We start from the raw sequence: 7,568 nt of genomic DNA, 5'->3' as shown, positions 1-7,568 counted from the left end.
GGGAGGAAATGGAGGTGTTTCACAGAGTAGCGGCACTTCTGGGAGAAAATGTCCTCAGTGGGAAAGACAATGTCCTCTTGAGGGAAGAAAACAGGTCTTTCTTACAGCAAATGTCATCCAATTGGGAGAAAATCTCCTCTCTTGGGGAGAAAAGTGGTCTTTCTGAGAGAAGGTGTCCTCTTCTTGGCTGCAAGTGTCCCATTTGGCATTGTCATGGAGGCTTTTTGGGGAGAAAGCGTGTGGCAGTTGTAAGAGAAGGGGTATTTCTGGGAGCAAATCTCCTCTTTTTGGAAGAGAAGGTGAAATTTCCAAGGGAAAAGTGGCATTTCTGGGAGGAAATGACATAGCTGGGGGAGAAAAGTGGGAACCGGTGGGAAAGAAGATCTTGTACTGGAGAGCAACGGTGGTCTTTTTGGTGTGCCAAGTGGTCTCTTGGGGAGACAACGTGGTAAATAGGGGAGACAATGTCCTCGGGAGGAGTGTCAAGTAGTATTTGGGAGAGCAAACGTCAGGTATTTCTCGGAAACCGGCTGTTTCTGGGAGATAGTAGCAGACTTGGTTGGAAAATGACAGGTGTTTGTGAGAAAGCTGGTATTTTGGGAAAAAAAGGCCGTTTTTTAAAGAATAAGCTGGCATTTCTGGGAGAATATGTCCCATCTTTGGGAGAAAACGGGTGTATGTGGGAGAAAATGTCGTGTATTTGGGAGAAAGCTGGTGTATGTGGGAGAAAAGGCCATTGTGATGGGAGTCAGTGTGATCTTGAGGACTATCTTAATAAAGTAGTTCACAAACATACATTCTTGACTATGCTTAAGGAGTTACAAAAGTGATAGAATCTCACTGCAGGTTACTTCAGTTCTTTCTCCCTACCCTAGGTTCACAAACAAGTGAAGAAACAAAAAAATTAGAAACATCTTCACATACCAGTTATCATTTCTGCAAGCCGAGATTACAGCTTTGAGAGTGCGGGAGATATTTCCATCCTCCTGATGGCTGAGCCAAGAGGGAAAAAGGGGAGGGGAACAAAAAACGTCCATCTATGAGGCGAAAGCTCCCGAACGAGAAGCCCCGGGCACAATCCCGCGGCACCAACCCCGGCCCGCAGCGGGGGCCCGGCCACCGCCCTCAGCGGCCCCACCCGCAGCCCCGCGCCCGTTGCTCGGCAGCTGCGAGCCAACCGAGCCTGCCGGGAAGGCGGAGGGGCAGCACCACGGATAGCTCCTATTGGTCGAAGGAGGTGAGGGCGGAGCTCGAGGACGGCCGTCTTCTTCGCTATTGGCGGAGAGAGCCGTCAGTGCGGGGCGGGGGGCGGGGCCTCGCGGCTAGCGGGGTCGCGTTGAACTCCGCGTTAGGGCGGGGGAACGGAGCGAGGGGGCGGCGGCGGTCGAGGGTAAGCGAGCCGCCGGCTGCGAGGAGAGCGGCGCGAGGTAGGGAGCGGCGCGGGGGCCGTCCTCACCTGTCACCGGGCGCTCAGCCCTCCCTCCTCGCGGCCCCCGGGCTCCGGCCGCGGGCGCGGTCCCTCGCGGTAGCGGCCGGGCTGGGGCTGTGCTTTCGTCTAAGGGGACCCTCGTCCGAGGGAGGGCGGCAGGCAGGCAGGCAGGCTGTGCGCGCGGTGCCACCGGCTGTGCGCCGCTGCGCGGACGGATGCCGGCTGCCCTCAGGTAGGTGGGAGGGGGGTGGAGAGGGCAGACCCCGGGAAGGCCGCCTCTGGGCGCGAGGGCTCCCCGCCGCCGTCGCTGCGGCAGGCGGCACCTCGGAGTGGCGCTGCGCGAGGGGGGGAGCGGCTGGGGGCTGCGGCTGGGGGCTGCGGCTGGGGGCCGCCTCCGTGCGCGGGGCGGGGGGAGTTGCGAGGGCAGAGCCGCGCGACTTCTTATTCGTATAGCCGCGCTTCTTTTCACAGCAACGTGAATAGCTGTAAAACACATAATTCTACCTAAATTAAGTTGTTTAAATTGGAGATAAACAGATGTCTTAGACCTGCTTCTCTTTTTTTGCTGGAAGAAGTGAAGTCAATCACATTCTCTTACAAACAGGGCCTGGGTGTCCCTGTAGACAGCAGGGTGACCACAAACCAGCAATGTGGCCTTGTGGTCAAGAAGGCCAATGGTATCCTGGGATGCATTAAAAAGAATGTGGCCAGCAGGTTGAGTGAGGTGAGTGAGCAAAGTATTATTTACTAACCAGCTAACTGCAGGAGAAGACTCTTAACAGAATAGAAATTTATGTTCTTAACATGCTCCTTTTTGAAGAAAATGGTAGAACTTTTGAACTTTTCTTTTATCTTCACTCTTATTTCAAAAAGAAAGTTGTTGATTAAACACACCTAGGCTAATTCTGTAAAGCTGAAACTTAAATCCCAGCAGAAACAGGTTCCCAGATATTAAAAACAAACAAACAAACAAACAAAATCATAAAAGTATGTATAATGAAATCTTTAGGCATGTGACAAACTTTGTTTTATATATTATATGATTTCAGAACATCTGTCACACACACTCACAAACTTTCCTTAGAAGGAGAAGCAGAAGTTTAGATGATGATAAAGTTATGTTCTTACCACATTAGAAGGTTCCAATTTCTTCCTTCTAGCAAGGTCAGTGATATTATTGCCATTGTAGTTGATGCTCTCCATACAGCCTTTGAAATTTTTTTCTGCTGTTAGAACTTGGCTTCCCAGAAAAAGGCATGCCTCCAAAGGTTATCTTTGAATGTATCAGAAAGTGAAAGACTGTTACTGGAGGACAAGGGCTTAGAATTTTTGCTTACTAGAAAAAGAAAGTATCAAACAAGTACTGGAAAAGTAGGAAAAAGTTAAGTTTCAAGGACATTTCCATCAGAAAGAATGGAAATGAAGAAAGAACGGAGCCCCCAGGCTGGTTGTTGAGTGAGAATTACTGCTTACCCAGCATCCGTTTGCTTCATCAAATGTCCCCCATCTGTTCACAGAAACCTCTCTAAGATGCTTTTCTGAAGAATATTTGGCAGCATGTTTCCCAGGGCTGATGCCTAGAGGAGAGGGTTACATGGAGACTTGCTGTCTATCTTGATGGCAAACCCCTCCTAAGTAGGAATCCAGAGCTGGTGACTCACTTTGTAGTCTTGTATAGGTCTGGGGCAAGACAACATTATGGCAATGGGGAGATATTCATGGTCAGGCTGGACAGGCCTCTGAGGTCTCTGACCTCTGTGGGTGTCCCTGTTCATTACTGGGGAACTGGACTCAATGGTCTGTAAGAGTCCCTTCCAACTCAAAAAAAAATTCTATGATTCTATGATTCTATGAATATTCCTGGTTTTATTACAAGTACAAATACTGATAAAGCCTACATTCAAATTGTTTATTCCTTGCTTTTGGAGAAGCTAAAACACTAGCACTAAGAGTTTTAATCAACGTAGATAATAGCTTGTCAGTTGTTATGCACAGTGGTACGTGCACCCAGTTTGAAATTTCAGTGCCACTAATGTTTTTAATTTTTTAAGTGATATGACACAGTACATGCAATCAACAATAATGAACATACCATGGTTCAGGACCCCTGATCTCTCAGCTAGTAATTTAAAATATTTTCACGTGTAGAGACAAGACAAGTATTATGTCCTAAATGGAGTCTAGGTCCCCAGCACTATTTCTCTCTCTATTTGATCCCTAAAAACAACTGTTTTCTTGCCAAAGATTTTGCATCGTTAAATCTCCTTTCTGAAACAATGAATATTGTGTAGTTGCAGGCCACTTTTTCAAACCTGTGGACATTCCCTTTGCTTCTACTTCTTTAAGCAACCTGCAGTTGCAATACACTTTTGCAGTACAGTCTTGAACCTCTTTATTCCTTGTTTTTCAGTCACCATGGGCTGTGTCTGTGCTGTCTTTGTAACCAGGACCAGGGAATGACCTCTTTTCTCCCAGTCAGTTTTCTCAACACATCTACTGGTGTGGATGAAGCAAGCAAAGGCAACAAGAAAAGCAAATACAATTATACTACCAAGCAGGAGTATCATTTATTATAGATGATAATCACATGTTGGTTTGTCACTAGGTGTGTTTAATCAACAACTTTCTTTTTGAAATAAGAGTGAAGATAAAAGAAAAGTTCAAATAGGATTCCTACATGTCTCGTTTTCATTAAAGATTAGATCTGCTACAACACGATGAACTGAGGATAATATAATGTAACGTCCAAACACTTTTTTTCAAGTAATGTTAACACTGAATGAAAGGTATACAGGCTTCAATGAAATTAGGCAGTTGAGGCCTAGTTGAATGCTATTTGTTGTTGAATGGTATTTGTGACAGTGTTGAAAGAAATGGCTGATGTTATTGTAAAGTTACTGTCTGTCATCTATGAAAAACGGTGTTCTGCACAGGTCTGTGAGTGTTAGAAATGGGCTTTCTTGAAGAGCTGTCTTTATGGAAAAGGAGGCATTGCTTGCAAACTGGTAAATTGGGGAAAAAAAAAAAAAAAAAAAGTAACATTTCTGATTTCCAATTTAGTTATTAGAAAATCCCCATCATCTCTCTTTATATTATATGAATACTCCATGGTGTCCTTGGGATGACAAGATGCCTGTACTGCTATTTAGATATGCACAAATACAACAAATCCATGGGCAGATCTTTCCCCTACTGCATTTTTTTAATGTATTTCTTTATTGCTAAACTAAAAGGAAAATAATAGTAGAAAAAATTCAATCACCTTAATCAGCACATGCAAGTCTTAAAAATCTTTTTCTTGCTCTGTAATACTGAAAAGACCTGATGGGAAATGTTACCTTCCAAATTTTGCTCTGTGTATATGCATTTCCTATTTAAACCCTCACTCAGCAAGAGAAGGAAAAACACTTCTCAGTTTCAGTGTAAGTGCCCCATGGAATTTTCTACAGGAAAAATATCACTTTAGATCTGTCAGACAATAACATTTTATTACCTCAAGGATGTTATCTGAACCTGAGGTCTAATATCTAAATGAACTGCAGTTCAGATTATTTGAGATTTAGCAGAAAGACAGAGGGATGGAAAGTTTCATAGAAAGATTCTATGGGGAGAAGTCTCATTCATTTATTGTGGATAAATATGATGAAAAGGTATTCATATACCAAGTTTTAATAACTGTATGGTTAACAGGAGGAACAGTAGACAGCTTTGAGCAGTAGCTGACATACAGAACAGGAGAGTTGGAAGAGTAATATTTCCAAGAAGATTAATTTAATTTAAAGGCAGAATGTTTTTTGGCTATTGGAAAGTTCTCTGTTGTGTTGAGCAAAAGGATAGATATACTGGCTGAAAATAAACCTGTAAAAGTGAGGTAATGCATTTACTAAAACACCATGGGAGTGCTACAGATATCTAGGGGATATATGTATATAAGCTGCTCATTCAGTTTACGTGTTTGTCTTTTTCTTGGATGAGAAATAGTTGCTGTTTATTATTTCCTTAAATGCAACACAAGCATTTACTCATAATATCCAATCTGAGAACACCGTTCTTGTAACTGCTTATGAAAATCATAGATACAGAAATCAAAAGAAACTGTTTCAATCTGCTTGCATTTAAGGAAATAGGAAGTCTCTTTCCACCCTTGCGCATATTTAAGACTGTTTTCTGACAAACTGCTAGCTAAAGGCTTCAGTCTTTCTTTTTGTGCTTACTCCCTCAAGGGAATAGCTGAGCTTTTGTAACTGTCCCTACTTTGAAGTTTTCTAGTGGATCCAGGTTGGTTTCAGTATCCTCTATTCCTCACTTCTGTCTTTTCTACCATTTTCTTCAAAAAGGAGCATGTTAAGAACATAAATTTCTATTCTGTTAAGAGTCTTCTCCTGCAGTTAGCTGGTTAGTAAATAATACTTTGCTCACTCACCTCACTCAACCTGCTGGCCACATTCTTTTTAATGCATCCCAGGATACCATTGGCCTTCTTGACCACAAGGCCACATTGCTGGTTTGTGGTCACCCTGCTGTCTACAGGGACACCCAGGCCCTGTTTGTAAGAGAATGTGATTGACTTCACTTCTTCCAGCAAAAAAAGAGAAGCAGGTCTAAGACATCTGTTTATCTCCAATTTAAACAACTTAATTTAGGTAGAATTATGTGTTTTACAGCTATTCACGTTGCTGTGAAAAGAAGCGCGGCTATACGAATAAGAAGTCGCGCGGCTCTGCCCTCGCAACTCCCCCCGCCCCGCGCACGGAGGCGGCCCCCAGCCGCAGCCCCCAGCCGCAGCCCCCAGCCGCTCCCCCCCTCGCGCAGCGCCACTCCGAGGTGCCGCCTGCCGCAGCGACGGCGGCGGGGAGCCCTCGCGCCCAGAGGCGGCCTTCCCGGGGTCTGCCCTCTCCACCCCCCTCCCACCTACCTGAGGGCAGCCGGCATCCGTCCGCGCAGCGGCGCACAGCCGGTGGCACCGCGCGCACAGCCTGCCTGCCTGCCTGCCGCCCTCCCTCGGACGAGGGTCCCCTTAGACGAAAGCACAGCCCCAGCCCGGCCGCTACCGCGAGGGACCGCGCCCGCGGCCGGAGCCCGGGGGCCGCGAGGAGGGAGGGCTGAGCGCCCGGTGACAGGTGAGGACGGCCCCCGCGCCGCTCCCTACCTCGCGCCGCTCTCCTCGCAGCCGGCGGCTCGCTTACCCTCGACCGCCGCCGCCCCCTCGCTCCGTTCCCCCGCCCTAACGCGGAGTTCAACGCGACCCCGCTAGCCGCGAGGCCCCGCCCCCCGCCCCGCACTGACGGCTCTCTCCGCCAATAGCGAAGAAGACGGCCGTCCTCGAGCTCCGCCCTCACCTCCTTCGACCAATAGGAGCTATCCGTGGTGCTGCCCCTCCGCCTTCCCGGCAGGCTCGGTTGGCTCGCAGCTGCCGAGCAACGGGCGCGGGGCTGCGGGTGGGGCCGCTGAGGGCGGTGGCCGGGCCCCCGCTGCGGGCCGGGGTTGGTGCCGCGGGATTGTGCCCGGGGCTTCTCGTTCGGGAGCTTTCGCCTCATAGATGGACGTTTTTTGTTCCCCTCCCCTTTTTCCCTCTTGGCTCAGCCATCAGGAGGATGGAAATATCTCCCGCACTCTCAAAGCTGTAATCTCGGCTTGCAGAAATGATAACTGGTATGTGAAGATGTTTCTAATTTTTTTGTTTCTTCACTTGTTTGTGAACCTAGGGTAGGGAGAAAGAACTGAAGTAACCTGCAGTGAGATTCTATCACTTTTGTAACTCCTTAAGCATAGTCAAGAATGTATGTTTGTGAACTACTTTATTAAGATAGTCCTGGTGGAGTATACTTTATATCACTGGGAGTCCAGGATTTTCTGAACAGTTCTTAAATCAGAGTCTATTACTTACAGGGCCTGCCTTACAGCATAAGATCACATGGCAGTGCCTTCTGCTTTCAGTATTTTACCAGTGCTGTGGTACAACTGGGTCTGGTTAATACCTGTTCAGATACAAGACAGAGTAAGGAAAATGTGTTTATTATTTCAGATCAGCCCTTTTTTACAAGCTTGTTATTATCTTCAAGAGAACAGATTGATGCTTTTGTTTTCTGTAGCAGAAACGTTACGTATAGAAGAAAACAGCACTTCCAAAGAGCATTGC

The 7,568-nt window shown here is 46.9% G+C and overlaps 1 long non-coding RNA gene across 2 annotated transcripts; it reads right to left on the bottom strand.

Moving 5' to 3' along the window:
* Positions 1–2,545: 2,545 nt before the first annotated feature.
* LOC149911708 (uncharacterized) lies at positions 2,546–6,712 on the bottom strand. Of its 2 annotated transcripts, none has more exons than XR_016462953.1 (3): positions 6,579–6,712; positions 5,853–5,972; positions 2,546–2,702 (listed from the first exon to the last, which is right to left on the bottom strand). It is a non-coding gene; the product is annotated as an uncharacterized LOC149911708 (long non-coding RNA). The 2 variants fall into 2 exon arrangements; XR_016462954.1 differs by having other exon boundaries at positions 6,616–6,710.
* Positions 6,713–7,568: the final 856 nt, after the last annotated feature.

Source organism: Phasianus colchicus, unplaced genomic scaffold (assembly GCF_987193195.1).
Source record: "Phasianus colchicus unplaced genomic scaffold, bPhaCol1.hap1.1 HAP1_SCAFFOLD_59, whole genome shotgun sequence".
Classification (NCBI taxonomy): domain Eukaryota; kingdom Metazoa; phylum Chordata; class Aves; order Galliformes; family Phasianidae; genus Phasianus; species Phasianus colchicus.
The sequence above is the reverse complement of the archived record's forward strand: the minus strand, read 5'-3'. Positions and strand labels throughout refer to the sequence as shown.